The sequence below is a fragment of the Giraffa tippelskirchi genome, chromosome 8, assembly GCF_054371585.1.
Source record: "Giraffa tippelskirchi isolate mGirTip1 chromosome 8, T2T-mGirTip1v1.2.pri, whole genome shotgun sequence".
NCBI classification, from domain to species: Eukaryota; Metazoa; Chordata; class Mammalia; order Artiodactyla; family Giraffidae; genus Giraffa; species Giraffa tippelskirchi.
The window spans coordinates 79485450-79511735 of record NC_137282.1 but is presented as its reverse complement, the minus strand read 5'-3'; the positions used below and the strand labels follow the sequence as shown (position 1 = coordinate 79511735).

Below are 26286 nucleotides of genomic sequence, written 5' to 3'. Positions count from 1 at the left end.
TTCCATGGACTATGTAGTCCATGGGATCGCAAGGAGTCAGACACAACTGAGCGACTTTCACTTTCTTTCTTTCACTTTTCAAGCATGATCGAATATCTGGAGTTTCAGTTCTATAGCTGGATAGGATTGTATTCATATCTTTCTGATAAGAGGAAAACCTCTGATATTTCCCAGCATACTGCAACTTGTATTTAGCTTTGGCTTAGAATTCAGTTCAGTTCAGTTCAGTCGCTCAGTCATGTCTGACCCCATGAGCTGCAGTATGCCAGGCCTCCCTGTCCAACACCAACTCCCTGAGCCCACCCAAACTCATGTCCATTGAGTCGGTGATGCCATCCAACCATCTCATCCTCTGTCATTCCCTTCTCCTCCTGCCCTCAATCTTTCCCAGCATCAGGGTCTTTTCAAATGAGTTAGGTCTTCGCATCAGGTGGCCAAAGTATTGGAGTTTCAGCTTCAACATCAGAGCCTCTAATGAACACCCAGGACTGATCTCCTGTAGGGTGGACTGGTTGGATCTCCTTGCAGTCCAAGGGACTCTCAAGAGTCTTCTCCAACACCACAGTTCAAAAGCATCAATTCTTCGGCACTGAGCTTTCTTCACCGTCCAACTCTCACATCCGTACATGACCACTGGAAAAACCATAGCCTTGACTAGACGGACCTTTGTTGGCAAAATAATGTCTCTGCTTTTTAATATGCTGTCTAGGTTGGTCATAACTTTCCTTCCAAGGAGTAAGCATCTTTTAATTTCATGGCTGCAATCACCGTCTACAGTGATTTTGGAGCCCCCAAAAATAAAGTCTCTCACTGTTTCCACTGTTGCCCCATCTATTTGCCATGAGGTGATGGGACCAGATGCCATGATCTTAGTTTTCTAAATGTTGAGTTTTAAGCCAACTTTTTCACTCTCTTCTTTCACTTTCATCAAGAGGCTCCTTAGTTCCTCTTCACTTTCTGCCATAAGGGTGGTGTCATGTGCTTATCTGAGGTTATTGATATTTCTCCCGGCAATCTTGATTCCAGCTTGTGCTTCTTCCAGCCCAGAGTTTGTCATGATGTACTCTGCATATAAGTTAAATAAGCAGGGTGACAATATACAGCCTTGACGTACTCCTTTCCCTATTTGGAACCAGTCTATTGTTTCATCTCCAGTTCTAACTGTTACTTCCTGACCTGCATACAGGTTTTTCAAGAGGCAGGTCAGGTGGTCTGGTATTACCATATCTCTCAGAATTTTCCACAGTTTATTGTGATCCACACAGTCAAAGGCTTTGGCATAGTCAATAAAGCAGAAATAGTTGTTTTTCTGGAACTCTCTCACTTTTTCGATGATCCAGCGGATGCTGACAGTTTGATCTCTGGTTCCTCTGCCTTTTCTAAAACCAGCTTGAACATCTGGAAGTTCACAGTTCACATATTGCTGAAGCCTGGCTTGGAGAATTTTGAACATTACTTTACTAGTGTGTGAGATGAGTGCAATTGTGCAGTAGTTTGAGCATTCTTTGGCATTGCCTTTCTTTGGGATTGGAACGAAAACTGACCTTTTCCAGTCCTGTGGCCACTGCTGAGTTTTCCAAATTTGCTGACATATTGAGTGCAGCACTTTCACAGCATCATCTTTCAGGATTTGAAATAGCTCAACTGGAATTCCATCACCTCCACTAGCTTTGTTTGTAGTGATGCTTCCTAAGGCCCACTTGACTTCACATTCCAGGATGTCTGGCTCTAGGTGAGTGATCACACCATCGTGACTAACTGGGTCGTGAAGATCTTTTTTGTACAGTTCTTCTGTGTATTCTTGCCACCTCTTCTTAATATCTTCTGCTTCTGCTAGGTCCATACCATTTCTGTCCTTTATTGAGCCCATCTTTGCATGAAATGTTCCATTGGTATCTCTAATTTTCTTGAAGAGATGTCTAGTCTTTCCCATTCTATTGTTTTCCTCTATTTCTTTGCAATGATGGTTTAGGATAAGTCTACTTAATGAACATACCCCATGGTAGAAATTTTTCCGTCTTAGCAAACATGGTTCAGTTTGTCATTTACCTTTAGGATCTCTTAAAATGTGTTTGGAATTTTAAAATATATATGCTATACACACCTTGCATTTCATAACTGTATGATAGTTTCTAAATATGTGGAGTTAGGATTCAAAAAGAAAAATTAAAGGGAACCATGTACTGGATGGTTTTAAAATATGGGTTTTTACAATTTTGAGCTATACAGTCCATGGAATTCTCCAGGCCAGAATACTGGAGTGGGTAGCCTTTCCCTTCTCCAGGGGATCTTTCCAATCCAGGGATCAAACCCAGGTCTCCCACATTGCAGGCAGATTCTTTTTCAGCTGAGCCACCAGGGAAGCAAGAATACTGGAGTGGGTAACCTATTCTTTCTCCAGCAGATCTTCTCAACCCTGGAATCGAACTAAGTCTCCGGCCTTGCAGGTGAATTCTTTACCAGCTGAGCTGTGCTTGGGAAGCCCGTAAAGGCTGAAAAGAACTACAAAAATGATATATGAATGTAATCACTCTGTCTTTTGTAGCCCTTGTTTTCTGTTCTTTTTTCCTTGACCTTGAGCCAGTTTGCCTTCTATTGTATACAGCTCTTTCAAATGGACTAGCTTTGTATTGCTCGAAGCCTGGACTGGGTCCCTGAAGAGATATTAGAGGAACAGTTTAATGGTTAGCAAGTTATGTTGGGAGCTGGGCTTGCTGAGGCAGAACAGGACACAATTGTCCAGACTAGCTGCTTGGGGAATAAGGTTGTCTGGATGGTGTAAGTTTAACTTAATAGCTTTGGCAGTGGCCAAAGGCAGTGGTAAGGGATGTCTTGGAGTAAACAGACTGCTGCCCTGAAGTTCCCTAGTTCAGTTCTTCATAATTCTCATCTTATCCTCAATCAGTGTGGGATCCTCTTGTAGTTTTAGAGTATACAAAGCTTTTAAAAAGGTAAAATAGAGAGAGTATTAGGAAACTGCCTGTGGGGAATTGTGCCCTGCATAGCAACACTGGTGGCTGTGAATGTAACATAGAGCTGGTCTGTTTATCCTCAGATATTTTAGTAATATACCTTACTCCTTTGCTTCTTTCCTCACACTGGGACAAACCCGATTGCAACAAATATGCTTGTAATGTCCGGGGAGGAGTTTTGACTGTAAAACTATATGACTTTGGCTTTCTTCATAAATATTTATGTTTTAAGACATTCCCCAAACATCATAACAAAAGATTTTTAAAACAACCAGGCCCTAAAAGAAATCTGTGTAAAGATGATGAAAACCAGGCTGTAATCCTAAAAAGAATTTTGCGTGTTCTTTCTAGCTCTTCTTTCCTTACAGCCTTGGTTTTGATAGAATTTTATAAAGGCGCACATGTGGTTGGGATAGGAGAGGAAGGAGACATTGTATATAAAGAGAATCTTTTGTTACTATAGAAAAGACTGAGATTTGGAAGTCTGTTATTTAATAAAAATATTAAACATTTTGTAAAGGTCAGTTATATTGGTCAGAGGAAAAGTACATTCATGGCCATGACCACAGCTTTAATGAAGGGCCAGATACATGGGAGGGAGCTTCCAAAGGGAGGGGAGATACCTATGGCTGATTCATGTGGAGGTTTGACAGAAAACAGCAAAATTCTGTAAAGCAATTATCCTCCAATAAAAAATAAATTAATTTTTAAAAAAGGGTCCTCTTTTTAATTCCAAGAGGAGCCCAGATGGGGGCAAGTGTTTGGATGGATTAGTGAAAATTCATTATCTCTACAAGGGGAAAAAATAACTTGAAGAAGCACCCAAGTGCAAATGTTACAGGTTCACTAGCATTATCTTAAGTTATATGGAACTTGTTAGGAGGCTGAGATTATAGTAATAAAAGTCAGGAATAATTTGTGGGACAGAGTAGAATTTCTGTATGTGAATGATTCTTATTTTGAATGATTTCAGAAGACATATTTCAAAGATGTGCTCATGGATCTAGTCTGGGGATTGTATCATAATTGGACTCTACTTTGAGCTTAGTTGCTCAGTCATGTCCAACTCTTTGCAACCCCATGGATTGTAGCCCATCAGGCTCCTCTGTCCATGGGGGTTCTCCAGGCAAGAATACTGAAGTGGATTGCCGTGCCCTCCTCCAGGGGATCTTCCTAACCCAGGGATTGAGCCCAGGTCTCCCTCATTGCAGGCTGATTCTTTACCATCTGAGCCACCAGATTCTGCTGCTGCTGCTGCTGCTAAGTCGTTTCAGTCGTGTCTGACTCTGTGCGACCCCATAGACGGCAGCCCACCAGGCTCCCACATCCATGGGATTTTCCAGGCAAGAGTACTGGAGTGGGTTGCCATTGCCTTCTCCACCAGACTCTGCTCGAGGACACTAATTTGAGTTTAAAATATTTGCATCTAGAGAGTTTTAAATGTGTTTAAAAGGGCACTGGAACCTGATTACATCCAATTATCACAGGTGAATTTGTTAACTCATAAGTTCAACAAACTTTTGTGAAGAACACACTATGTGCTAGGCTTTACAATATTCATTTTTGGTCAGTGTACAAGAATGCTACACTTATCAGAAGAAGGTGGAAGTTTTGACATTTAGGGGAGGCACTTTCCCGGAAGAGAGCTTCTGGGGTTTGGTAATGAGCCCAGGTAAATAAAGGCGAAGTAAAGCTACCATGTGGAGGGATACAGGCTCATCTGGAAGCCTCTGACAAATGTTCTGTGGCCCTTTTGGAATGTTTCCACAATTTGATTATTTGAATTTCTTTCTTTTTAGTTTTAGGTAAGAGCTAAACATAGATTTCCTTTAGTGTCTGGCTATTTGAAAATCTTTTGTTATAGGTTTTGGCATATGTCTTAAAACATAAATATTTATGGTGAAATAAAGCATTTTCCTTGCTTTATTGCTAAGAAAGTTCTGCAGTTTTTGTGTGAAATGCAGAACTTTGTAGTTCAGAATAAGTGAACCGTACAATTTTCCCCAGCAAAAATGCCTTCTGTACCCCCTGCCCTGACTTTTACTTCTCTGGGATCTGCACCTACATTTTCTAAGGATTTTCTTTTCTGTGTATCTCTTGTTTACAGATCTTGCAGCTGATTTATCTCTTTTCCCCATGTATTCAGTGTGTGGGCAAATTTGGTTATGACTTTAAACTCAGATGGAAACTATTTGAGTTTTTAAATGTCCAAGGTCTTTGCCGTGGTTTCTCATATGTCTTTCCTAAGTTTCTAATAATAACTTCCTCTGATCTTTCTGGTGGCAGTCAGGAGCTGTATGGGTAAGTGAGCTGCTCTAAATTATTGAATTTGGAAGATATGGCTATTCTTGGACAGTAAAAGAGTTAGAATGTAATTGATTTGATTTGATATTTTAATCCTCCTAATTAGTCATTGTCAGTGCATAAATCTTTTAGGTGTTAGGGTAGGGGTTACAAATCTTTTATATTTGTATAAATAGTGGTTATTTTTTTCCACTGATCCACTTGCTCTCAAAATTTTACCAGATTTATGGAACTTCATTAATAGCTTGGAATGGCAGTGTATCTTTTTCTAAGTATGTTGGCGCCCCTGCCTTAATGCTTGATATACAATAAAGGGTGCTTTTTTTTTTTGCCACTTTATTTTTTTAGTTGAAGGATAATTGCTTTACAGAATTTTGTGGTTTACTGTTAAACATCAGCAAGAATCAGCCATAGGTATAGCCATGTTCCATGTCTCCTCCCTCCCCAACCTCCCTCCCATCTTCTTCCCCATCCCACCCTTCTAGATTGTCTCAGAGCCCTGTTTGAGTTCCCTGAGTCATATAGCAAATTCCCATTGGCTATCTATTTTACATATGGTATTGTAAGTTTCCATGTTACTCTCTCCATACATCTCACCCTCTCCCTCCTCCCCTCCCACCATGTCCATAGGTCTGTTCTCTATGTCTGTTTCTCCACTGCTGGCCTGAAAATAAATTCGTCAGTACCGCCTTTCTAGATTCCATATATATGTGTCAGTATATGATATTTATATTTCTCTTTCTGACTTACTTCATTCTGTATAACAGGCTCTAGGTTCATCCACCTCATTAGAACTGACTCAAATGTGATCCTTTTTATGACTAAGTAGTATTCCATTGTGTATATGTACCACAGCTTCTTTATCCATTCATCTGTCAATGGACATCTAGATTGCTTCCATGCTCTAGCTATTGTAAAAAATGCTGCAATGAACACTGGGGTACATGTGTCTTTTTCAGTTTTGGTTTCCGCAAGGTATATGCCTAGTAGTGGGATTGCTGAGTGATATGGTGGTTTTATCCCTAGCTTTTAAAGGAATTTCCATACCATCTTCCATAGTGGCTGTATCAATTTACATTCCCACCAGCAATGCAAGAGGGTTCCCTTTTCTTAAAGGGTGCTTTTTAATGGCCAGCTTCTCTCTGCTTTAGCCTTCATTCCTGTTGGAATGGTTCCTTTAACTAAAAAACGTTTCATGATTAGTTTACTTAGTGTTCATTTTAAATTAAAAAACTTTAAAGTTGGAAGGAATCTTAGAAATTCTGTATCTACCTTCCATTTGGTGAGCAAATACATTCAAACTCTGCTTGAACAGTTCCACTAAAAGTAAACATCCTATTTCATGGGAACCATTCAGTTTGTAAAAGTTCTACCTTTGTATTGAGTAAAATACACTTATAGTTTCTAGTCATTTATTCTAGGTGGTCTTCCACAACAAAGTGGAATGTCTTACACATTTAAAATTGAGGTTATGAAGGCAGGTAAGAATTAGATACTAAACTCAAAAAGTCGATGGAAAGATGTTTAGCATGATACACACTAAATAAAAGTATACACTACATGCTACAGAATACATAGTAGATCTATTAAAGACATTTTGTTTTCTTAAAGGGTCATCTAAATTGGAACTTGAAGATAAAGAGATATTTGGACTGAGCAACAGTCAAAGCATAGAAATATGAAACTGTGACACATTCAAATGAAATATGAGGAGAGTGAAAATGGCGTGTGTGTGTGGTAGTGATGGAGAGAAGACTAGGAAAGGAACTAGAGATTATGCATAGGCCCAGACCTTAAAGAGTTTTGTGTTCTTAAGGGAGTTTGAACTTTCTACAGAATACAATGGACAGTCAGTAAAGTATGTTTTAAGCAGAGAAGTAACTTGATTACATTTGCTTTTAACTTGATTACATTTGCTTTTTGTAACTGAAGAATACAAAAAACCTGTTTTATTTCACCAGAATTTTACAAACTTACGCATAAGAGAAAATGACTTTTTCAGAATGAAATTGGGTTCTTCCCCCAATCTCTTTCCCCACCACTTCCAAATCTCCCTTAGGCTTGTTTATTTCAAAAACTGAAATTCAGGACACAGATGTTCATGAAGAAATGGCACACGATATATTTTTCTTGTTTCCTCCTTTCTTACTATCTGCATTAAACAATGATATGACCCACTATGAGTGTCTGATTTTCCTTGAATTCAGAAGTCAAGATAGTATAAATGGTTGAATACCAACCTATATTCTAAGAACAGAGAACTTGATTGGAGGAAAAAAAATTACTATTCATCTTCTACTAAAAGACAGAGCCAGGTAGATATTCAAGGAAGGCACACAAATGTTTAAGAGAGTAAGAGGTAAAAATAGCAGACAAGGTGGAAGATAGCAGATATGTGTGAAAAAATGAATGTCAGCTGGTCAGGGTGTAAAATGCACAAATTTTGTAGCACCATAGACCTGGGTTGGATGTAAAATTTATGAACTCATTTACTCTCTCAAAACCTTACTATAACACTTTCACCTTCAGTTTCCTTGTTATAAAATGTGGGTTAACGCAGGCCTCATAGTTTCATTATGAACTTCGAATAGAGAAACAGTGAATGCTTAATAATACCTACAACATCATTGACGAAAAAAGAAATTAAAGTAGCAGTTTTCATAATCTGGGCTTCTCTAGTGGCTCAGATGGTAAAGAATCCACCTGCAATGTGTGAGACCTGGGTTCAATCCCTGGGTTGGGAAGATCCTTTGGAGAAGAGAATGGCTATCCATTCCAGTATTCTGGCACAGAGAATTCCGTGGACTGTATATAGTCTATGGGGTCGCAAAGAGTTGGACACAGCTGAGTGACTCACTTCACTTCTGTAATCTGGGTGGGCCTAGAAGGAAGTAATCAAGATTAGGTGTAGTGGAGGAGGTAAAAACTAAGGTAAACTTAGAAGCAGGCTGCAGTTATACTGATGCTCTCATTACTCTCCTCTTCTCTACCTTGACTTCAGTGGATACTCTATGGAAATTTTTTACTTACTCTTCAAACTTCACCTTAGGTGTTTTGTTTTGTTTTTTTTTAACCTCCTATATTTGCTTTTTAGTCAGATCACCCTTACTCAGTCACTTAAGTCATGTCTGACTCTTTATGACCCCATGGAATGTAGCCCTCCAGGCTCCTCTGTCCAGGGGATTTTTCAGGCAAGAATACTGGAGTGGGTTGCCATTTCCTCCTTCAAGGGATCTTCCCTACCTGGGGATCGAACCTGCGTCTCCTGTGTCTCATTCATTGCAGGCTAATACTTTACTGCTGAGCCATCTGGGAAGCCTGAGATCACCTTTGGAAGCAGGTAAACGGAGAGAGTTAAGTAAAGCAAGCCTAGATAGAATCCAGGAGTCTATTTGGGTGCCTGGGGTAACTCAGGAAAACTTTGGGAGGAGTCTGTACTTAAGAAAGAAATGGGGGAGATGGAGAGGGATGATGAGAAAAGAAAAAAAGGAAAGACAGGAAGAAAGATAAAGACAGAAAGACTGAAAAGAAGACAGATAGGAAGGAAGACAGAAAGTAAGGGAAGAAAAAAAGAGAGTAAAAGTGAGGGTGAAGATGGGAGCAGGGAGGGAGGGAGATGGTTGATGAACACAGGAGGTGAAGAGAAGAGAGTGATAGTGACTGCCTTGGTTTGCAAAACTACACATTAGAATGACTGGGGCATTTTAAAGAAATATTGTTGTCTTCAGCCCATTTCCTAGGATTCTGATTAATTGTTACAGGGTGTTGCCTGGGCATTAAGATTTTTAAAAGCTCCCCAAGGGATTCATATTGTGCAGCAAAATTTAAGAACCACTGATGTAGATCATCATCTATTCAGTAGGTGATGGTTTTCAACATTCTATTTATATGGCACCTAGAAGTGGACAAAATGCTATAAATGTGTTCTGATTAGAGAAAGGTAGGAAAATTACTTCCTCGGATCAGGACACTATTCTTCTTTTTTAATGAAGCCTTACAGAGAATTTATTTTCTGTTTTGGTAGTTATATCCCATTGTTTCATACGGTTAAGTCTATAATTAAAACCCAGATGCTTCTCATATAAGAACTACATTAAATGAAGTCTCCTCTCTTCCCCATCTTTGAGGTTAATTTTTTAAAGAAAATTTTTAAGAGAACTTTTAGGTTCACTGTAAAATTTAGAGAGAAGTGCACAGATTCACCAGGCTTTCCAGGTAGCTCAGTGGTAAAGAACCCACCTGCCAATGTAGGAGACGGGTTCTATCCTTGGGTTGGGAAGATCCCCTGGAGAAGGAAATGGCAACCCACTCCAGTATTCTTGCCTGTGAAATCTCATGGACAGGAGAACCTGGCGGGCTACAGTCCATGGTGTCACATAGTCTAACATGACTTAGTGACTAAACAATAACACAGATTCCCCATAGACTTCCTGCTGCCACACCTGTGTAACCTCTCTCAATATCAACATTACTCACCAGGATAGTACATTTTTTTTCTAAGGATGAACCTACACTGACACATCATAATCACCCAGAGTCCATGGTTTACATTAGGGTTCACTTTTTTGTTGTTGTTGTACATTATATGGGTTTGGACAAATGTATAATGGCATATATCCATCATTATGGTGTCATCAGAGTATTTTCACCACCCTAAAAATTTTCTGGCTCTGCCTATTCATCTCTCTCTCCCAAACCCCTGGCAAACCTGATTTTTTTATTGTTTCCATATTTTTACCTTTTCCAGAATGTCATATGGTTGGAATCATACAGTATTTAATCTCCTCAGATTGACTTCTTTCTTCACTTAGTAATATACATTTAAGTTTCCTTCATGTCTTTTTGTGAGAAGGCAATGGCACCCCACTCCAGTACTCTTGCCTGGAAAATCCCATGGACGGAGGAGCCTGGTAGGCTGCAGTCCATGGGGTCGCTAAGAGTCGGACACGACTGAGCAACTTCACTTTCATTTTTCACTTTCATGCATTGGAGAAGGAAATGGCAACCCACTCCAGTGTTCTTGCCTGGAGAATCCCAGGGACGACGGAGCCTGGTGGGCTGCCATCTATGGGGTCGCACAGAGTCGGACACGACTGAAGCGACTTAGCAGCAGCAGCAGCAGCAGCATGTCTTTTCATGGCTCGTAGCTCATTTTTCTTTAACACTGAATAATATTTCATTGTGTGGATGTTCCATAATTTAATTATCCATTCCCTACTGAAGGACATCTTGATTGCTTCCAACTTTTGCCAATTATGAAGAAGTTTCTATGAACATCCATGTGCAGAGTTTTGTGTAGACATAAGTTTTCCATTTCTTTAGGTAAATACCAAGGAATGTGACTGTTAGATCATCTGGTAAGAATTCATTTAGTTTTGTAAGACAACCACCTAAACATCTTCCAAAGTGGCTGTACCATGTAGCATTCCCACCAGCAATAAATGAGTGTTCCTGTTGTTTCTCATCCTTGCTGGCCTTTGGTGTTGTCAGTGTTCTGGATTTTGGCCTTCTATTAGGTGTGCAGTGGTTCTCATTGTTGTTTGAATTTGCACTTCCCTGATAATAGGATGTAGAGTTTCTTTTCATATGCTTATTTGACATCTGTATATCTTCTTCAGTAAGGTGTCTATTAAGGTCTTTGCTCCATTTTAAAATCAAGTTCTTTGTTTTCTTATTGTTGAGTTTTAAGGGTTCTTTGTATATTTTTTGGATAATACTTCTTTATCAGATGTGTCCTTTGCAAATATTCTCTTTCAATCTGTGACTTGTCTTCTAATTCTCTTGATATTGTTTTTTGCAGGGCAGAAATTTTTAATTTTGATGAAGCTCAGCTATTTCTTTCATGGATCTTATCTTTGTGGTGTTGTATTTTAAAGGGCATCACACACAAAATCATTCAGATTTTTTTCTTATGTTATCATCCAAGAGTTTTAGATTTTATGTTTAAGACTATGATCCATTTTGTTAGTTTTCGTAACTGGCATAAGGTCTGTTTCTGGTGTATTTTTTCATTCCCTTATGACCAAGATAAAAGTACATCAGAAACAGACCTTATACCAAGATGGTGCAAGAATTCTTAAGTTTTTAATTTGTAAAAATTTTCAAAGAAGTTTCCTGATAAAGGTCTGAGAGAAAAGTCCCCTTAAGGTATTTATTCATCAAGTCTTCTACAAGCTGCAGTTTAGAATATGCTAAACATATAGTTTGGGAAGTCACCACTGATATCCTTATCTTGGAAGAAAAATACTATTTAAGTTTCTGGATGAATTGAATAAATGCTATTTTGTTTAGAGCATTTTGACTTCAACATCAGGAGTTAGAAGAGCTCAGAAGTTCAAATGTTACCTAACAATAAAGTACTGTTGAACCAATTAAGGGACATGAATGCCATTTTCTTGAAACCTGCTGGCAGGTTATCTCTACAGATAAACTGTGACACTTGCTTATACATGTTCACTGGATTTCATTTAGAAGAACTCTAATAGACAAAAGCTTTTGGTCCAAGACATTTTTATTATAGGCTTTCTTCCCAAAGTGGATATTTTCTAGGTTATAGACTTAAGCAAAAAAGAATTTTTTTTGAAAACCCAAAGGCAATTTTAAAATAGAGTATTCAATACACTGGGTGCCTGAGATTCCTTTCCTTTTTTAAAAAAAAATTATTAATTTATTATTTTTGGCTCTGCTGGGACTTCATTGCTGTGTGCAGGCTTTCTCTAGTTGTGACAGGTAGAGGCTACTCTTCATTAAGGCGCACAGGCTCCTCATTGTGGTGGCTTCTCTTGGTGCTGAGCACAAGCTCTAGGCGCACAGGCTTCAGCAGATGCAGCAAGTGGGCTCAGTACTTGTGGCTCTCGGACTCTAAGTGATGGGTCAGTAGTTGTGGCACCTAGGCTGAGTTGCTCTGTGGCATGAGCAGGTGGAATCTTCCTGGACCAGGGATCAAACCTGTGTCCCTTGCATTAGCAGGTGGATTCTTATCCATTGTATCACAGGGAAAGTCCTGTAAAACCCAAAGACATTTTTAATGGTAACAGGAACAGGATTCTTACCATCAGTAAAGAAGACATATGGGAGTTCTAAAGACTTCTTTTGGAAAATAATTATTGAAAAATTATAAAACTAATTAAAACAGTCACTTTCAACTTTGAAAGTTGAAGTTTTTATTAAGGTTGATCCTAATAAAATTTTAGGAAGCAGGTGAAGTTTGTCTTTTCTGGGCCTGCTTATACCTTCTGCTATAGCTTTCTTTACTGCCCTAATGTCCCATGACCCGTGACTGCCTTTCCATGTCCTACCTGTCACTAACATGTCAAACCTAAGCCTTGGGCAGCATATTTCAGGTTGTCTTCTTCCAAATAGCCTGCTTTAAATCTTATACTCTCAGCATTCCTCTTTGAAAATTGATTTATTTCCTATATTTCCTGTAATTTCTGCTGATGATATGTGTCTTTTAATATTTTACTTCATCTTGAGGGGCAATTCACAGAAAAGAACGTGCAAATATCCAATAAATATATGCTTGTAGGATATATCACTAGTAGGCAGGGATCTGGGAGGGTGAATTATCGTAATATAGCTTGACTCCCCATACTTCCCTCTTAACTTTCACTATCCTTCCTCATGTCCACTCTCCTACCAAAATGGCTTTTCTGCTGTTCCCTGAAGATCGCAGGCATGCTTCCCCTTCTTTCACTTGCTACTTTCTATTATATTGAGATTGAAACCTTCCCTGACTACTCTATTTAAAATTTTACCTCTCTTCCTAGGTATTCTCTAGTCTCCTCCCCTGCTTTATTTTTCTCATGACACATCACCACCTGGCATACTATTGATTGATATATCACTACCACTAAAATTAAGATCTGTAAGGGTAAAGTTTTTAGGTCTGCTTTGATCACTGCTTTATTCCATATATAACACAGAGTCTGTCTAGTAATATTGCACAAATATTTCCTGAATGAGTGAATTAAACCTTTTTGGGAGAGTATGGCAGTATTTATTCATACTAAAAATGAGCAGATTCTTTCACTCATTAATCCTACTTGTAAATTAAAGTTCATTTCATATTATTTTGGACACCTCCCATGGAGAGGTAAGGCTTATGTCTCCTCCCCTTGAATCTAGGTAGGCTCTATGATTGATTAACCAATAGAATATGGTGGAAGGAAAATGACCAGGTTTCAGAACCAAACCTTAAGAAATTAACAGTTTCCATTTCTGATCTCTGAGAAACTTGCTTTTAGAACCAGTCATGCTGTACAAAGCCTAAGCAGTCCACAGAGAGGACAGGTGGAAAGGAATTGGAATTTTTGGTTAATAGTACCATCTGAGCTCTCAGCTAACAGCCAGTAATGGCTTGACAGCTCTTTGAATGGGCTGTTTGGAAATGAATCCTTTAACCCTATTTGAGCTACTTCAGCTTAAGCTACATGAAATGTTCTGCTCACCCTGTTGAAATTATAAATTAATAAGCTATTTTTAGGGTGGTTTGTTTTACAAAAATTGGTAACTGAAACACTACTTTTAATGAATCTCTCTTATAAAAGTAAGAACACCAGAACACAAGAATAGATGTATATAGGGATGTTTTAGGATAATCTTTATGATAGTCCAAAAAATAGCTTTATTATACAACATAGTATAATCAATTGCATTTCCATATGGTAACAATGAACAGTCTGAAAAAGAAATTACAAAGGCAAGTCCATTAACAATAATATTAAAAAGAATAAAAAAAGAATTAACTAGATAGATGAAAGTCTTGTACAATGAAAACTACAAAACATTGCTGAAAGAAATTAGACATAAGTAAATAGAAATACATTCCATGTCATAGATTGGAAGACTTAATATTGTTAAGATGTTAATGTTACCCAAAGTAATTTGTATATTGAGTATAACCCCTATCAAAATCCCAATGACTGTTTTTGCAGCAACAGAAAAACCCGTCCTAAAATTAATAAGTGACCTCAAGGGACCCACAAATAGCCAAAATAATCTTGAAAAAGAAGAACAAAGCTGAGGGACTGACACTGATTTTCAAGTTTATTACAAAGCTACAGTAATTAAAACAGTGTGTTACTGGCATAAAGACAGGCATAAGGTATAGATAGGGTCAAACGATTTTTTAAGGGTGAAATAACAGTTTAATGGGGAAATAACAGTCTTTTCAAGAAATGATGCTGAGAAAACTGGATATCCAAATGCAAAACAATGAAATTGTACCCTTACCTAGCAATGTATACAAAAATTAACCCCAAATAGGTCAAACACTTAAATTTAAGACCTTTGAGTGTTTGAGTGTCTCCTGTGGAGGCACGGGTCAGCAACGGCCTGCTGTGGGGATAGGGGCTCTGGCTGCAGCAGACCTGGGAGGTGCGGCATGTGACATAAATCCTCTTGGAGGAGGTCGCCATTAGCCCCACCATAGAACCACTGACCAGATGACCCACAAACTGGAGAACAGCTATACCAAAGAAGTTCTCACATTGTTGTAAAAGTTCTAGGGCCCACAACAGATTTCCCAACCTGAGGATCCAGCAAAGGGGCTGAGAACCCCCAGGGAATTTGACTTTGAAGGCCAGTGGGATTTGCTTACAGAACTTCCACAGGACTAGAGAAACAGACTCTTGGAGGGCACAAACAAAATCTTGTGTGCACCAGGACCTAGGAGAAAGGAGTAATGTAAGACCTAAAACTATAAAACTCTTAGAAGAGAGTACAGGGCATAAGATGCATAGTGTTGAATGTGGCAATGATTTCTTGGCTATGACACAGAAGGAACAGCAATAAAAGAAAGATAAGATAAACAAGCTGGACTTAATAAAAAGTTTTAAATTATGTCCAGTGAAAGGCACTATCAACAGAATAAAAGGGTCACTCATTTTGAAAGTGATCTGTGACTTTTTTCTGTGGGATCTTCAAAGATCCAAGTTCTCAGAGAGTTGATTAGTGGATAATTTTACCACATGTCTAAAAGTGGAGAATGCTTTTGTAATATAGTGATTTATTTTGTCGGGGGAAAAGTGATTGGTGAAAGGGAGAAATGCTTTGAAGCCTAGGGATCTCTCTCATTAGTGCTGAGGCTGTAGGTCTAGGAATCAAAAGAACTATGCTCTGATCCTAGTTCTGCTGGTGACTAGCTGACTTTAAGCAAAACTTAACCTGCTCTATGCCTCTTGTTTCATTACCTGTATATAGAGATATGACAGAAGAAAGATTGTCTTTCACTGACTACATAGAATGGTCACAATATTTGCTTCCTTATAGGAGTTTATAGAAATGAGTAATGTCTTGCCATTGCAGCAGCTAGATGGCACCATCACCTCTAACATTTGTTTTAATCATTCAAATTTAATTGCAGCTGGTGCTTTCTTTGGCAACTTTTAGATTAAAAGAAATGTAGATGTGTTTCTTTGAAATACTATGGATCTTTTCAAAGAAGATTCATCATAGATAAACCTGAAGTCTTTTAGAAAACTAAAAGTCATTCTTTAGAAGAGGATGCATGTGTGTGTGTTAGTTGCTCAGTTGTGTCCAAATCCTTGCAACCCCATGGACTGTAGCCTACCAGACTCCTCTGTCCATGGAATTCTCCAGAAGAGAATACAGGAATGGATTGCCATTTCCTTCTCCAGGAGATCTTCCCAATCCAGGGACCAAACTCACATCTCTTGCATTGCAGGCAGATTCTTTACATCTGAGCCACAAGAGAAGCCCTTAGAGGATTGTTGTTGTCCAGTTGCTAAGTTGTGTCCGACTCTGCACCCCATGGACTGCAGCATGCCAGGCTTCCCTGTCCTTCACTATTTCCCGGAGTTTGCTCAGACTCATGTCCATTGGGTTCGTGATGGTATCTGACCATCTCATCTGCTGTCATCCCCTTCTCCTTTTGCCTTCAATCTTTCCCAGCATCAGGTCTTCCCAGTGAGTCAGCTCTTTGCATCAGGTGACCAAAGTATTGGAGCTTCAGCTTCAGCATCAGTCCTTCCAAAGAATATTCAGGACTGATTTCCTTTAGGATTGACTGGTTTGATCTCCTTGCTGTCCAAGGGACTCTCAAGAGTCTTCTCCAGTACCACAGCTCGAAAGCGTCAATTCTTCAGTGCTCAACCTTCTTTATGGTCCAACTCTCACATCCATACATGACTACTGGAAAAACCATAGCTTTCACTATATGGACCTTTGTTGGCAAAGTGATATCTCTGTTTTTTAATACACTGTCTAGATTTGTTGTAGCCTTTCTTCCAAGGAGCAAGCATCTTCTAATTTCATGACTACAGTCACTGTCCGCAGTGATTCTGGAGACCACGAAAATAAAATCTGCCACTGTTTCCATTTTTTCCCCATCTATTTGCCATGAAGCGATGGGACTGAATGCCATGATCTTAGGTTTTTGAATGTTGAGTTTTAAGCCAGCTTTTTCAGAATCACTCTATTCTAATCACCTCTGGGGTTATAGTTGCCCTAGTTTCATCAGAGTTCTCTCTTTTCACTCTGGATGCCAGGCTGACAGGCCTAGCCTGAGGGAGTAAAATTATGTGGGACAGGTTGTGTTTTTTCAGGAAAGTTCTGTCCTTACCACATCTCCAGATCCAGGGGAAGAGATCTACAGAGTTATTAGCTATATACTTTGTTGCCCGCCAGGGTCCTCAGTCCATGGGATTCTCCAGGCAAGAATACTGGAGTAGCTTGCCATCCCCTTCTCCAGGGGATCTTTTGGACCCAGGGATTGAATCCAGGCCTCCTGCATTGCAGGTGGATTCTTTACCATCTGAGCCACCAGAAAAGCCCAGTTAAATCATAGATTTAGCAATACCTGAGCAAGCCAGCTTCTGCACGTTACAACTAATTCTTTGAAACTGAGAGAGGTTAAGTGATTTTTTTCAAGCTTAACACCCTGCCCCCTCCCCCCTCCCCCCACCCCCCATCACCACCCCTGCAAAATAGTAGTCTTCAGACTCCCATCTCTTGTTTTCCCACTAGGCTGCTTTTTTTTTTTTGAGTAAACTTAGCTGTTTTGCCTTGAGTATTACAAGTCAATGGGAGTTTGCAGGATCACTTTGTATTTACCAAATAAATAAAAAATAAATTGAATCTCATAAACAGGATGAAATATTTAAACCAGTTCTAGCTCCTGTATCACCAATGAGCTCTAGATTAAGGGTGCTTTGGGAACCTGGTAAATTATGTGTGATCAAAGTCTTTGTGATTTAAGTTCTCTATTTCTTAAAAATGGTTTAAGAAATATCTTGCCTTCTTTAAAATATTTCACTAAAAAATATAAGAAAATTAAGGAGATAATGGAGTAAAATTTCTTTTTAATTTTCTAAAATAATATAAAAATTTAGCTCATTGTCTTTTTTCTCTTAATTTTTCTTTTAAATTTATGTCTTAGTTATTCATAATGTTTTCTTCAGTTCACAAGATCCCTAGAAGAACATACTAAACAAGGAGCTATCTTCCACCTCACCTCTAGCTTTGTTGATTTAAACAGGAGAGATTTGTGGATTTGGCTTCATCCACTTTCTGATATGACTGCCTTAAAATTATGGAAATCTCGCTATGCCAACATAATGCTTCTTTTTTGTGGTTTTTTCTTTCTTCAAGTGTTTTGTTACTGAATCATGAATTTCAAGGAGTCACTAAGACTTTAGAAATCTGCTTGAAAGACTCTAGCAGTTTTGCTGGATAGTACACTGAGCAATAGTCATATTTTTTCTCTCTTTTCATCAACTCTGTCCCTTGCAAAATAAAACATTACTCAGCAGTTTATATTTTTTTATGGTTTTGACAAACCTTTTTTTTTTCATGTGTAATATGTCGTGACTATAAATCACTTTTCCCAGAACTCTGAGACAGGATGGTGAATAGTTTTAGGAAATGATGTTGATAGTAACTTGATATTCTGAGAGCAGTGTTTCCCAGTCTGCTTGAAACCTTTAAAATGAAGAAGATAAATTGAAGGAACTTTGCATGATAATAGCTATATTTATAATATGTTTTGACTGTGAAAATATATAAAAACAAAAAGTTACTGTAGATTCAGTAATACTGTTTACTTGAATTAGTGTTTTAATGGTCATAAAAATATACATATATATTTGAAAAATAGGAGTTCTTCTATGAGCAAAATATATCATGTATTTAGTTGAGAGGTAGTATTAGACACCCCTAGAGATTTAGATTCCAGTTCCCTATAGCTTCCCCAAAGCTGTAAATTGGAAGCCATTGTTGATAAATATCTCCAAGTGAACTGGATTTTAATGATAATATTCAGCTGCAGTCACAAGTGTATAGGAACTTAATATGTTTTGGAATTATGCAGAGTTGCCTTCCATGTGTTAACTAACTTAATCCCCATAATAGTCCTATAAGGTAGGTATTACCATTGTTTCCATTTTATAAATATAAAGAGAGAAGCTTAAAAGGTTTAAGTCACTTTTTCAAGGTCATATAGCTAACTCAGTGGCAGATCTAAGCCCCAATACAAGAAATTCCAAAGCATGGCATTAACCACAATACTTTTTTCCTTCACTTAATTGAAATCTGTTTCTCACTTGAAAGTTTAAGATGATGTTTTAACCTATAGGTAATTCTGATCTTCATGCCTGTATCACACAATCAGAGGTAAGCTGAGATAGCTGTCAATTTAATGCTCTTAGAACAAAAGTGTATTTTAATAAAAATGCAGAGTCACCCAATACACCTGGAAGGGACTTTAGAGATCATATAATACAGTGATTCTCAAGTAGAATAGGGGGACACTTGGGTGAGTATTAAAATTCAGAATCCACGACTCCACCATAGACATATAGAATCCAGATTTCTAGGGGGCAGATGGACTTAGACATGTATGTTTACAAGATAGCCCCAACTGAGTTTAATGTGTGTATATATATACATATATGTGTGTGTGTATAATATATGTACATACATGCATGTACATATGTATACATATGTACGTGTGTGTGTGTGTGTGTGTGTGTGTGTGTGTGTGTATATCTGGAAAGAATCACTGGTCTAATTTACCTTCCTCTTTGAAGAATTTGAAGTCCAGAGGGAGACTAAGTTACTCCTGTTCTAGATCTAATTTAAAATCTTTGCAATCATCACCATAAATATTTTTTTTTCTCTTTTCAGAAATCTAAGAGATAAAAAATCCTTTTGAATGTCTTGTAATCTGAATACAGAGGAAGAACTTAGGCAGAAAAACATAAAAAACGAAGGCAATGAATGCTATGTAGAAAAATGAGTGGTGGCAGAAAGAGAAGGTGTTTAGTTGAGAGAGACATCTCTAAGGTAGGCTTTAGGATGGGGGTGAGTTTTGAAAGAAGAATAGAACTTAGTGAAGCAGAGATGGGGAGTAGGAATCTTTTCAGGTAGAAGTAGTGTGATAAAAAGACAGGGAAGGAGGCAGGAAGATGAACAGAAGTTTGGTGTAAATGAAAAGACCATTCTAGCTATGATAGATGGCTTTCTAGGAGAAAAAATAGAAGACAATTAGAAAAGTAGATGGAGGCTAGATTGGTGGCCTTATCTGCTAGACTAAGAACTTGGCACTTTTTCCTGTAGGAAGAGGAAAGCTATGAAAGTCTTAGAGAATGAGTGAAAATGATATTTGCAAGTCCAGTGGCTGAGTTTGAGAGTATGGAATTAGACTCACCTGATGATTTGGGGTCTAACGATGGCCCAGCAAGAAAAAAAAATCTTCCTGCAATACAGAAAACACAGAAGACACAGATTTGATCTCTGGGTCAAGAAGATCCCCTGGAGAAGGAAATGGCAACCCACTCCAGTAGTCTTGCCTGGAGAATCCCATGGACAGAGGAGCCTGGAGGGTTATAGTCCAAAGGGTCTCAAAAAGTTGGATATGACTGAGTAACTAAGCATGCACAGTACAGAGGAAGAACTCGCATAAAACTAGAGTTGGAATGGCAGGTTTAGCTTGCCTAAAGGAATTCTGTCACTATTATTGTTTCCAGACATAAACTGTGATAGAAAATAAGCAGAAGAGTCCTGTACAGGACCCTCAAAAAAGACCCCTCAACTGCTTTCTGTGGTAGAACTTCTAATTTGTCATGTCTGACTCTTTGCAACGCTATGGACTGTAGTCTGTCAGGCTCCTCTGTCCATGGGATTCTCCAAACAAGAATACTGGAGTGGGTTGCCATGTCCTCCTCCAGGGGATCTTCCTGATCTAGGTATCAAACCCTTATTTCTTACCTTTCCTGCATTGGCAGGCGGGTTCTTTACCACTAGCGCCACCTAGGAAGCTCAGAACTTGTAATATTTGTGTTTAAATAGGTTAGTATTTTAAATTTCAGAGAGAGTTGAAGCGACAGAATTTAGTCTGAGGTTTAAAAAATTTGCTCACTATTGTTTTTATTCTCACTCTAGCCAAGTATGCCTATTTATCATTATACTTTCACAAAATTTCAGTCAGTGGTGACATTGATTTTGCCTCAGAAAGAGAAGTAAACTAGAAAACCATGGTAACTCTTCAGGAAGAATTTATTTATTTTTATTCACGTTTGTGGAGTTTTTTAAATTGGATGTTTTGTTCTGAGGTAGCCATAGATCCACACACAGTTGTTGCCACTAATACAGAAGAGTTCTGTGTACCCAGGTTTTCCCAAGGGCAACATCTTGGAAAACTGGAATTCAGTATCATAGCAGGATACTGGCACTGGTATAGTCATACAGAATATCACATCACCACAAAGATTTCTGCTCTTGTCCTTTTATACTAGCCATATTTAGGTCCCTCCTGCCCTTAAGCCCTCATTAACCTCTGCAACTACTAATTTATTCCCCATTTCTCTGGTTTTTTATAATATGTATCAAAAATATTGTATAAATATAATAATATAGTATTTAACATTTAGGGATTGACTTATTACTGACCATGATTCTCTGGAGATTCATCCAGGTTGTTGTACGTATCAGTAGTTTGTTCCTTTTTATTATTTTCTATAGTGTTTTAGAGTGTACCTCTTTGTATAGCTTTTTTAGTAATTTAGATATTATGTGTACATTGCTCATCACAGTCTACTGGTGCCATCATCTTCCCAGTTTGAATGAGTGTTAAAAAATTTACCTCCCCTTACATCTTACTGCTCTTCCTCATTTACAAAGTAATTATCTTAAATATTTCCTCTACATGTATTTAGAATCACACTGGATAGTGTAATTTTTGCTTCAACCGTCAAACATAATTTAGAAAACTAAATTAAAGTGTACTGCACTTATTCACATTTTTGCATTTATTCACATTTATTAAGTGTATTGCATTTATTCACATTTTTGCATTTATTCACATTTATTAAGTGTATTGCATTTATTCACATTTTTGCTTACCATATTCTTTATTTCTGATGTTTTCAGTTTCCTTCTTTATAATTTCTGGTAAAAAAAAAAACTTTTAGAGTAGGTCGAGTAGTGACAAATTCTCTTAGTGTCCCTTTATCTAAAAATGTTTTGATTTCTACTTTATTTTTGATGCTTACTTTTATCAGATAAATTTTGGGGTTGACAATTTCATTTTTTTTTTTTTAGTTTATTGAGAATTTGGTTATGATCCATAATGGTGTAGATTTCCTTGAGTTTATCCTGTTTGGGGTTACCCTTCTTGAATCTGCAGGTTTATGTATTTTTCCAAATTTAGGATGTTTTCAGTCAACTGTCATTTATTTCAATGACACCCTCTTTCTAGCCCCACCTAGCTAGCCCCACCCTCTTTCTCCACTCCTTCTAGGACTCCAAAACATAAATGTTAGATCTTTTCTTTTTTTTTTTTTTATAGTTCTTGAGGTATCTTAGACTCTTAATTTGTTTTAATCTATTTTCTCTCTGTTGTTCAAATTAGGTAATTCTTTTGTTGTATCTTCTGGTTCACTGAGTGCCCTGTCTTTATTCTGATGTTGAGCTTATCCACTAATTTTTTATTTCAGTAACTGTATTTTTCAGTTCTAAAATTTCCATTTGATTCTTATTTATATCTTCTATTCTTTGCTAAGACTTTCTATTCTGTTTCAGGTGTGTTTGTAATTGCTCATTGAAACATTTCTTTCAAGGCTGCTTTAAAATCTTTGTTAATTCTAAGTTTTCTATCATCTTTGTATTGCCATCTGTTGATTTTTTTTTTCCATTCAGTTTTAAATTTTCCTGGTTCTTTGTACAATATGTAGTCATCAATTGAAACTTGGATATTTGGGGTACGGTTATGACACTGTAGATCTTACTTGAATCTGTATTTGATTATGGCTTTCTCTGACACCAAGGGAAGGAGAGATGTTACCTCCTTACTGCCAGGCTTCTCCCCTCTGGCTCCTTTTACACAAGGTCAGGTATTCCTTGATACTGGGCAGAAATGTGTCTTCCAGCTCCCCACTGTGTCTTCACTGATATCCTTCTGTCTGGGAAGTACCCCCTTATTGGTATCTATCTGACCACCACTGACACCACAGAGACAGGGGGAGTGATCTCATTTCTCCTGGAAAATGGCAGAAGTCCTTACTCTGTGCTACGGCTCTTTTGACAGCACTCTAGCAGGAAGACAGAGTGACACCATATACTGCCAGGTGAGGATAGAGGTCCATGCTGCCACGTGGCCTCCACAGACATTGTGGATGTATATATGAGAGGGTGGCTCATCACTGCCCAGGAGAGATAAATATCCCAGTTTCATACTCTTTCTTTGTTACTACTATGGTGGTAGGTGTTGGGCTGTCTTATTACATCCTGATGACAACGGTAGTCTAGGGTCCTCCCTTGTCCCCTGCTGGTGGAGGTGAGGGTGAGGATGGGGGTGGGGTCAATTTCTTCTGTGGTGCTTATTTTCTTTAGTGTTTATTTTCTACACATTTTCTCTCTTGTTATACTGCCCCCTTCCTGGACCTTTGGCTAAAGAAAGCAGGCTGTTCTTGAGGTTTATGTCTGTTTTATTTGTTGGTGTTTCTGGGTTCTGGCTTCTTCACCTTCAAGTCTGGAATATACCAGGCAAAAAGAAAAAGAAAATGCAGAGAACTCACCCAAGTGAGTTGTCACCCATCTGCCTTCTTCTCTTCATTTTTTAGTCTTCTTACATTTGTTTTATATATAATATCCAGGGGGTTGTATTGTATTTAATGGGAGGAATAGGGAAAAGTACATCTATTCTACCTTTAGACAGAGGTTGCCTGCAGAGCTTATTTTTAAACATTCATTTAGATCCTCAGGATTGCAGATATTCTGAGTTGTATAATTCTTATACTTGTTGTTTGTATGAAAGATGCCTTTTTATGTTGGTTTATCCCTTTAAAAGTTAATGAATTTTCTCTAAATAATTGAGTTACTAATTTTTTTAAGATATTTTTTGCCACTTCATTTTTTTTAATTGAAGGGTAATTTACAGAATTTTTTGGTTTTCTGTCAAACATCAACAAGAATCAGCCATAGGAACTAATTTCAACTAAAGCATTAAATAGGACCTTATTAAAAAAAAAAAAAACACTTCTATAAAGTGGCACCTTACTCTCCAATCAGTGTTTCTTATTCTTTTTTGGAGGAGTGGGAGAAGGTGTCAAAAGGCTCTCCTGTGTTCATGGAGTTCTACAGGCAAGAATACTGGAGTGGATTCCCATTCCCCTCTCCAGGGGGTCTTCCCGACCCAGGGATCAAACCTGGATCTCCTGCATTGCAGGTGAATTCTGTGCCATCTGAGCCTCCAGGGAAGCACTGGGAGAAGATGTCAAAAGACTTGCTTGAGGATCTGATTAAAACAATACATTTTATGCTCCCAAATGTTGCTTACTGTTTAGGATGTTCACAGATAGGATGTAGACCCATGGTAAATACCCCTATTCTATGTATTGGTAATATAGGCTAAACTACCACAAATGGAAAAGGGGGAAAATGATTAGGAAATACAGGACTCAAGGCTTTTTCTATAACAGGCTGAGCAGTCCTCACAGCCAGACTCTACCAAACTCCATTTCTGTTGGCCTAGAAAGACAATTCTTCCACACACTGGAAAAAACTTCTGTCAATTTCTATTAATACAGTCCTTAAAAGCAGAGGAGCTACCATTTCAATGTAGGTTTTCTTTACTTTAATTCTTATGTTCTATTTATGTTTTAAATGCTCAAAGTGTTTTCCATTTCTTTTATTAACAGCTAGCTGTTTGAGAGGTTTATAGTCAGGTAAGCCACATCCCTACCTTTGGATTGACCAAAATTTGGCGTAAAATGCAACCATTATGTGATTAAAAAAAAAAAAAAAGGAAGAATGTTTTAGTAAAGAATTGAGGTTTTCTTCCCTCTTGAACAGCAGATTGAGGTAAAATGCTGGATAACTGTTGCTGAGGAAGGATTGCTAATGACAGCTTTCAATATAGCAGTTATCTTCTGCTGTATAACCAATCATCCCAAAACAGTAGTTTAAAGCCACAGCTATTTATAATTTTTTTCAAAATTCTCTGGATTGACCAACTGGATGGCTCTTCTGCTGGTCTTGACTGGGATCACATGATTATATTTGTATGATGACTTTCCCTAGTCCTTCTGGAAATTGATGCTGGCAGTCAGCTGGGGTACCTTGGTTCTCCTCTACATGGACTTTTATCCTCCCTTTGGTGATACTGGACTTCTTCCAGGCATGGTGGCCTTAGGGTTCCAGGAGAGAGAAATGAAAGTTGCCAGGCCCTGAGGGCCTGGCCGGTAAAGTCACACAGGATACTTCTGCATTCTGCTGGTTAAAGCAAGTCACAGGGGCGAGCCCAGATTTAAGTAGAGGAATAAGGGACTCCATCTCTCAGTGGGAAGAGGGACAAAGTCACGACTCAAAAAAGAGATGGGAGGAATTGTGACCATTCCTGCAAAATGTCCACCCTAGGGAATGGGTAAGTGAAGTGCTGAGAACACAGAGGATTTGTACCAAAGACTGCAGTGAGTGGGGGGTGAGCTACTGACACAGGCCATGTGTCCTGGAGCAAACTCAAGCTGTGAATGGCAGCCAGAGAAAAGAGTGTGAAGAAACTGGCAGGGGAACATTCTGTGATGATTTTAGATAGCTCTGGGGTCTATTTATTGACACTCAGCCAATGGACTGGCTTTTTCTTCCCTAGAGTTTTTCCCTTACTGCAGGCAAAGGCTGAAATCAACAGGCTACAGTTCAATTTGGATACATTATCAGACTGAGACGAAAAGGTTTTTCCCAAGCTAAGCACCTCATGGGCTTAAAAACATTCAAATATGAAACAAAGCTGTCTGCAGAATACTATTATGCAAACGTTTTGGCTGCTAAAATAGTGTTATAGGCAATGAAAAATGAGGACTGTGAGGTTTTGCAAAATGAATTATCTTTTTGGTACATTCAATCCAATGGATTAACAGTATTAGTAAACGAGCTCTAGAGGAGACACCATGGCTATTTCTTGATGGTGTTGGTGCTGTACCATTCCATAGTGTGCCAGCTGGATTGCTCTAGTGAGAGGCTCCTATCAAGAATTCACTTTAATGGTGTGACAGTGCCTGTGATACAATCAGCTGCAGCCAGGAGGGATGTGCACATGATAAATCATGTGGATGAGTTTCAATGCTCCTGTGTCTCCAGTCCTGTCTTTTATAATGCCAGCCTTGCAAGTTTCACCATTTGGGATCTCTGAGCTCTAGATATACAACCTTACTCTATCACAGCAGTGAGGAGCAGCCCAGTACATAACGAGACTAAAACATGGCGGTGATAATGAGAGCTCCTCAGAAGTTACCTTATTGTTCTGTATGTATTTCCTTCCTTTACTCGAACTATTTCTAGGTTGTTGGCAATAGGCAAGCCACTGTCATGGAAGATAACCATAGATAGTGTGTGAAGCTCTTCTTATACATGTATGGAATAGCACAGTTATCTGAAGGATTTTAGGAAAGGAGCATTAGTCTCTCAGTCGTGTCCAACTCTTTGCAACCCCATTGACTGTAGCCTGCCAGGCTTCTCTGTCCATGAAATTCTCTGGGCAAGAATACTGGAGTGG

At 38.5% G+C, this 26286-nt stretch overlaps 2 long non-coding RNA genes across 2 annotated transcripts in view; both read left to right on the top strand.

Annotated features, from left to right (window-relative positions):
* Positions 1 to 26286, top strand: part of LOC145518030 (uncharacterized) — a 357466-nt gene that overhangs the window by 53587 nt on the left and 277593 nt on the right. The gene's annotated exons all lie outside the window — the stretch shown is intronic.
* Positions 1077 to 7919, top strand: LOC145518033 (uncharacterized). Its single transcript, XR_014062532.1, has 2 exons — positions 1077 to 3610; positions 5625 to 7919. It is a non-coding gene; the product is annotated as an uncharacterized LOC145518033 (long non-coding RNA).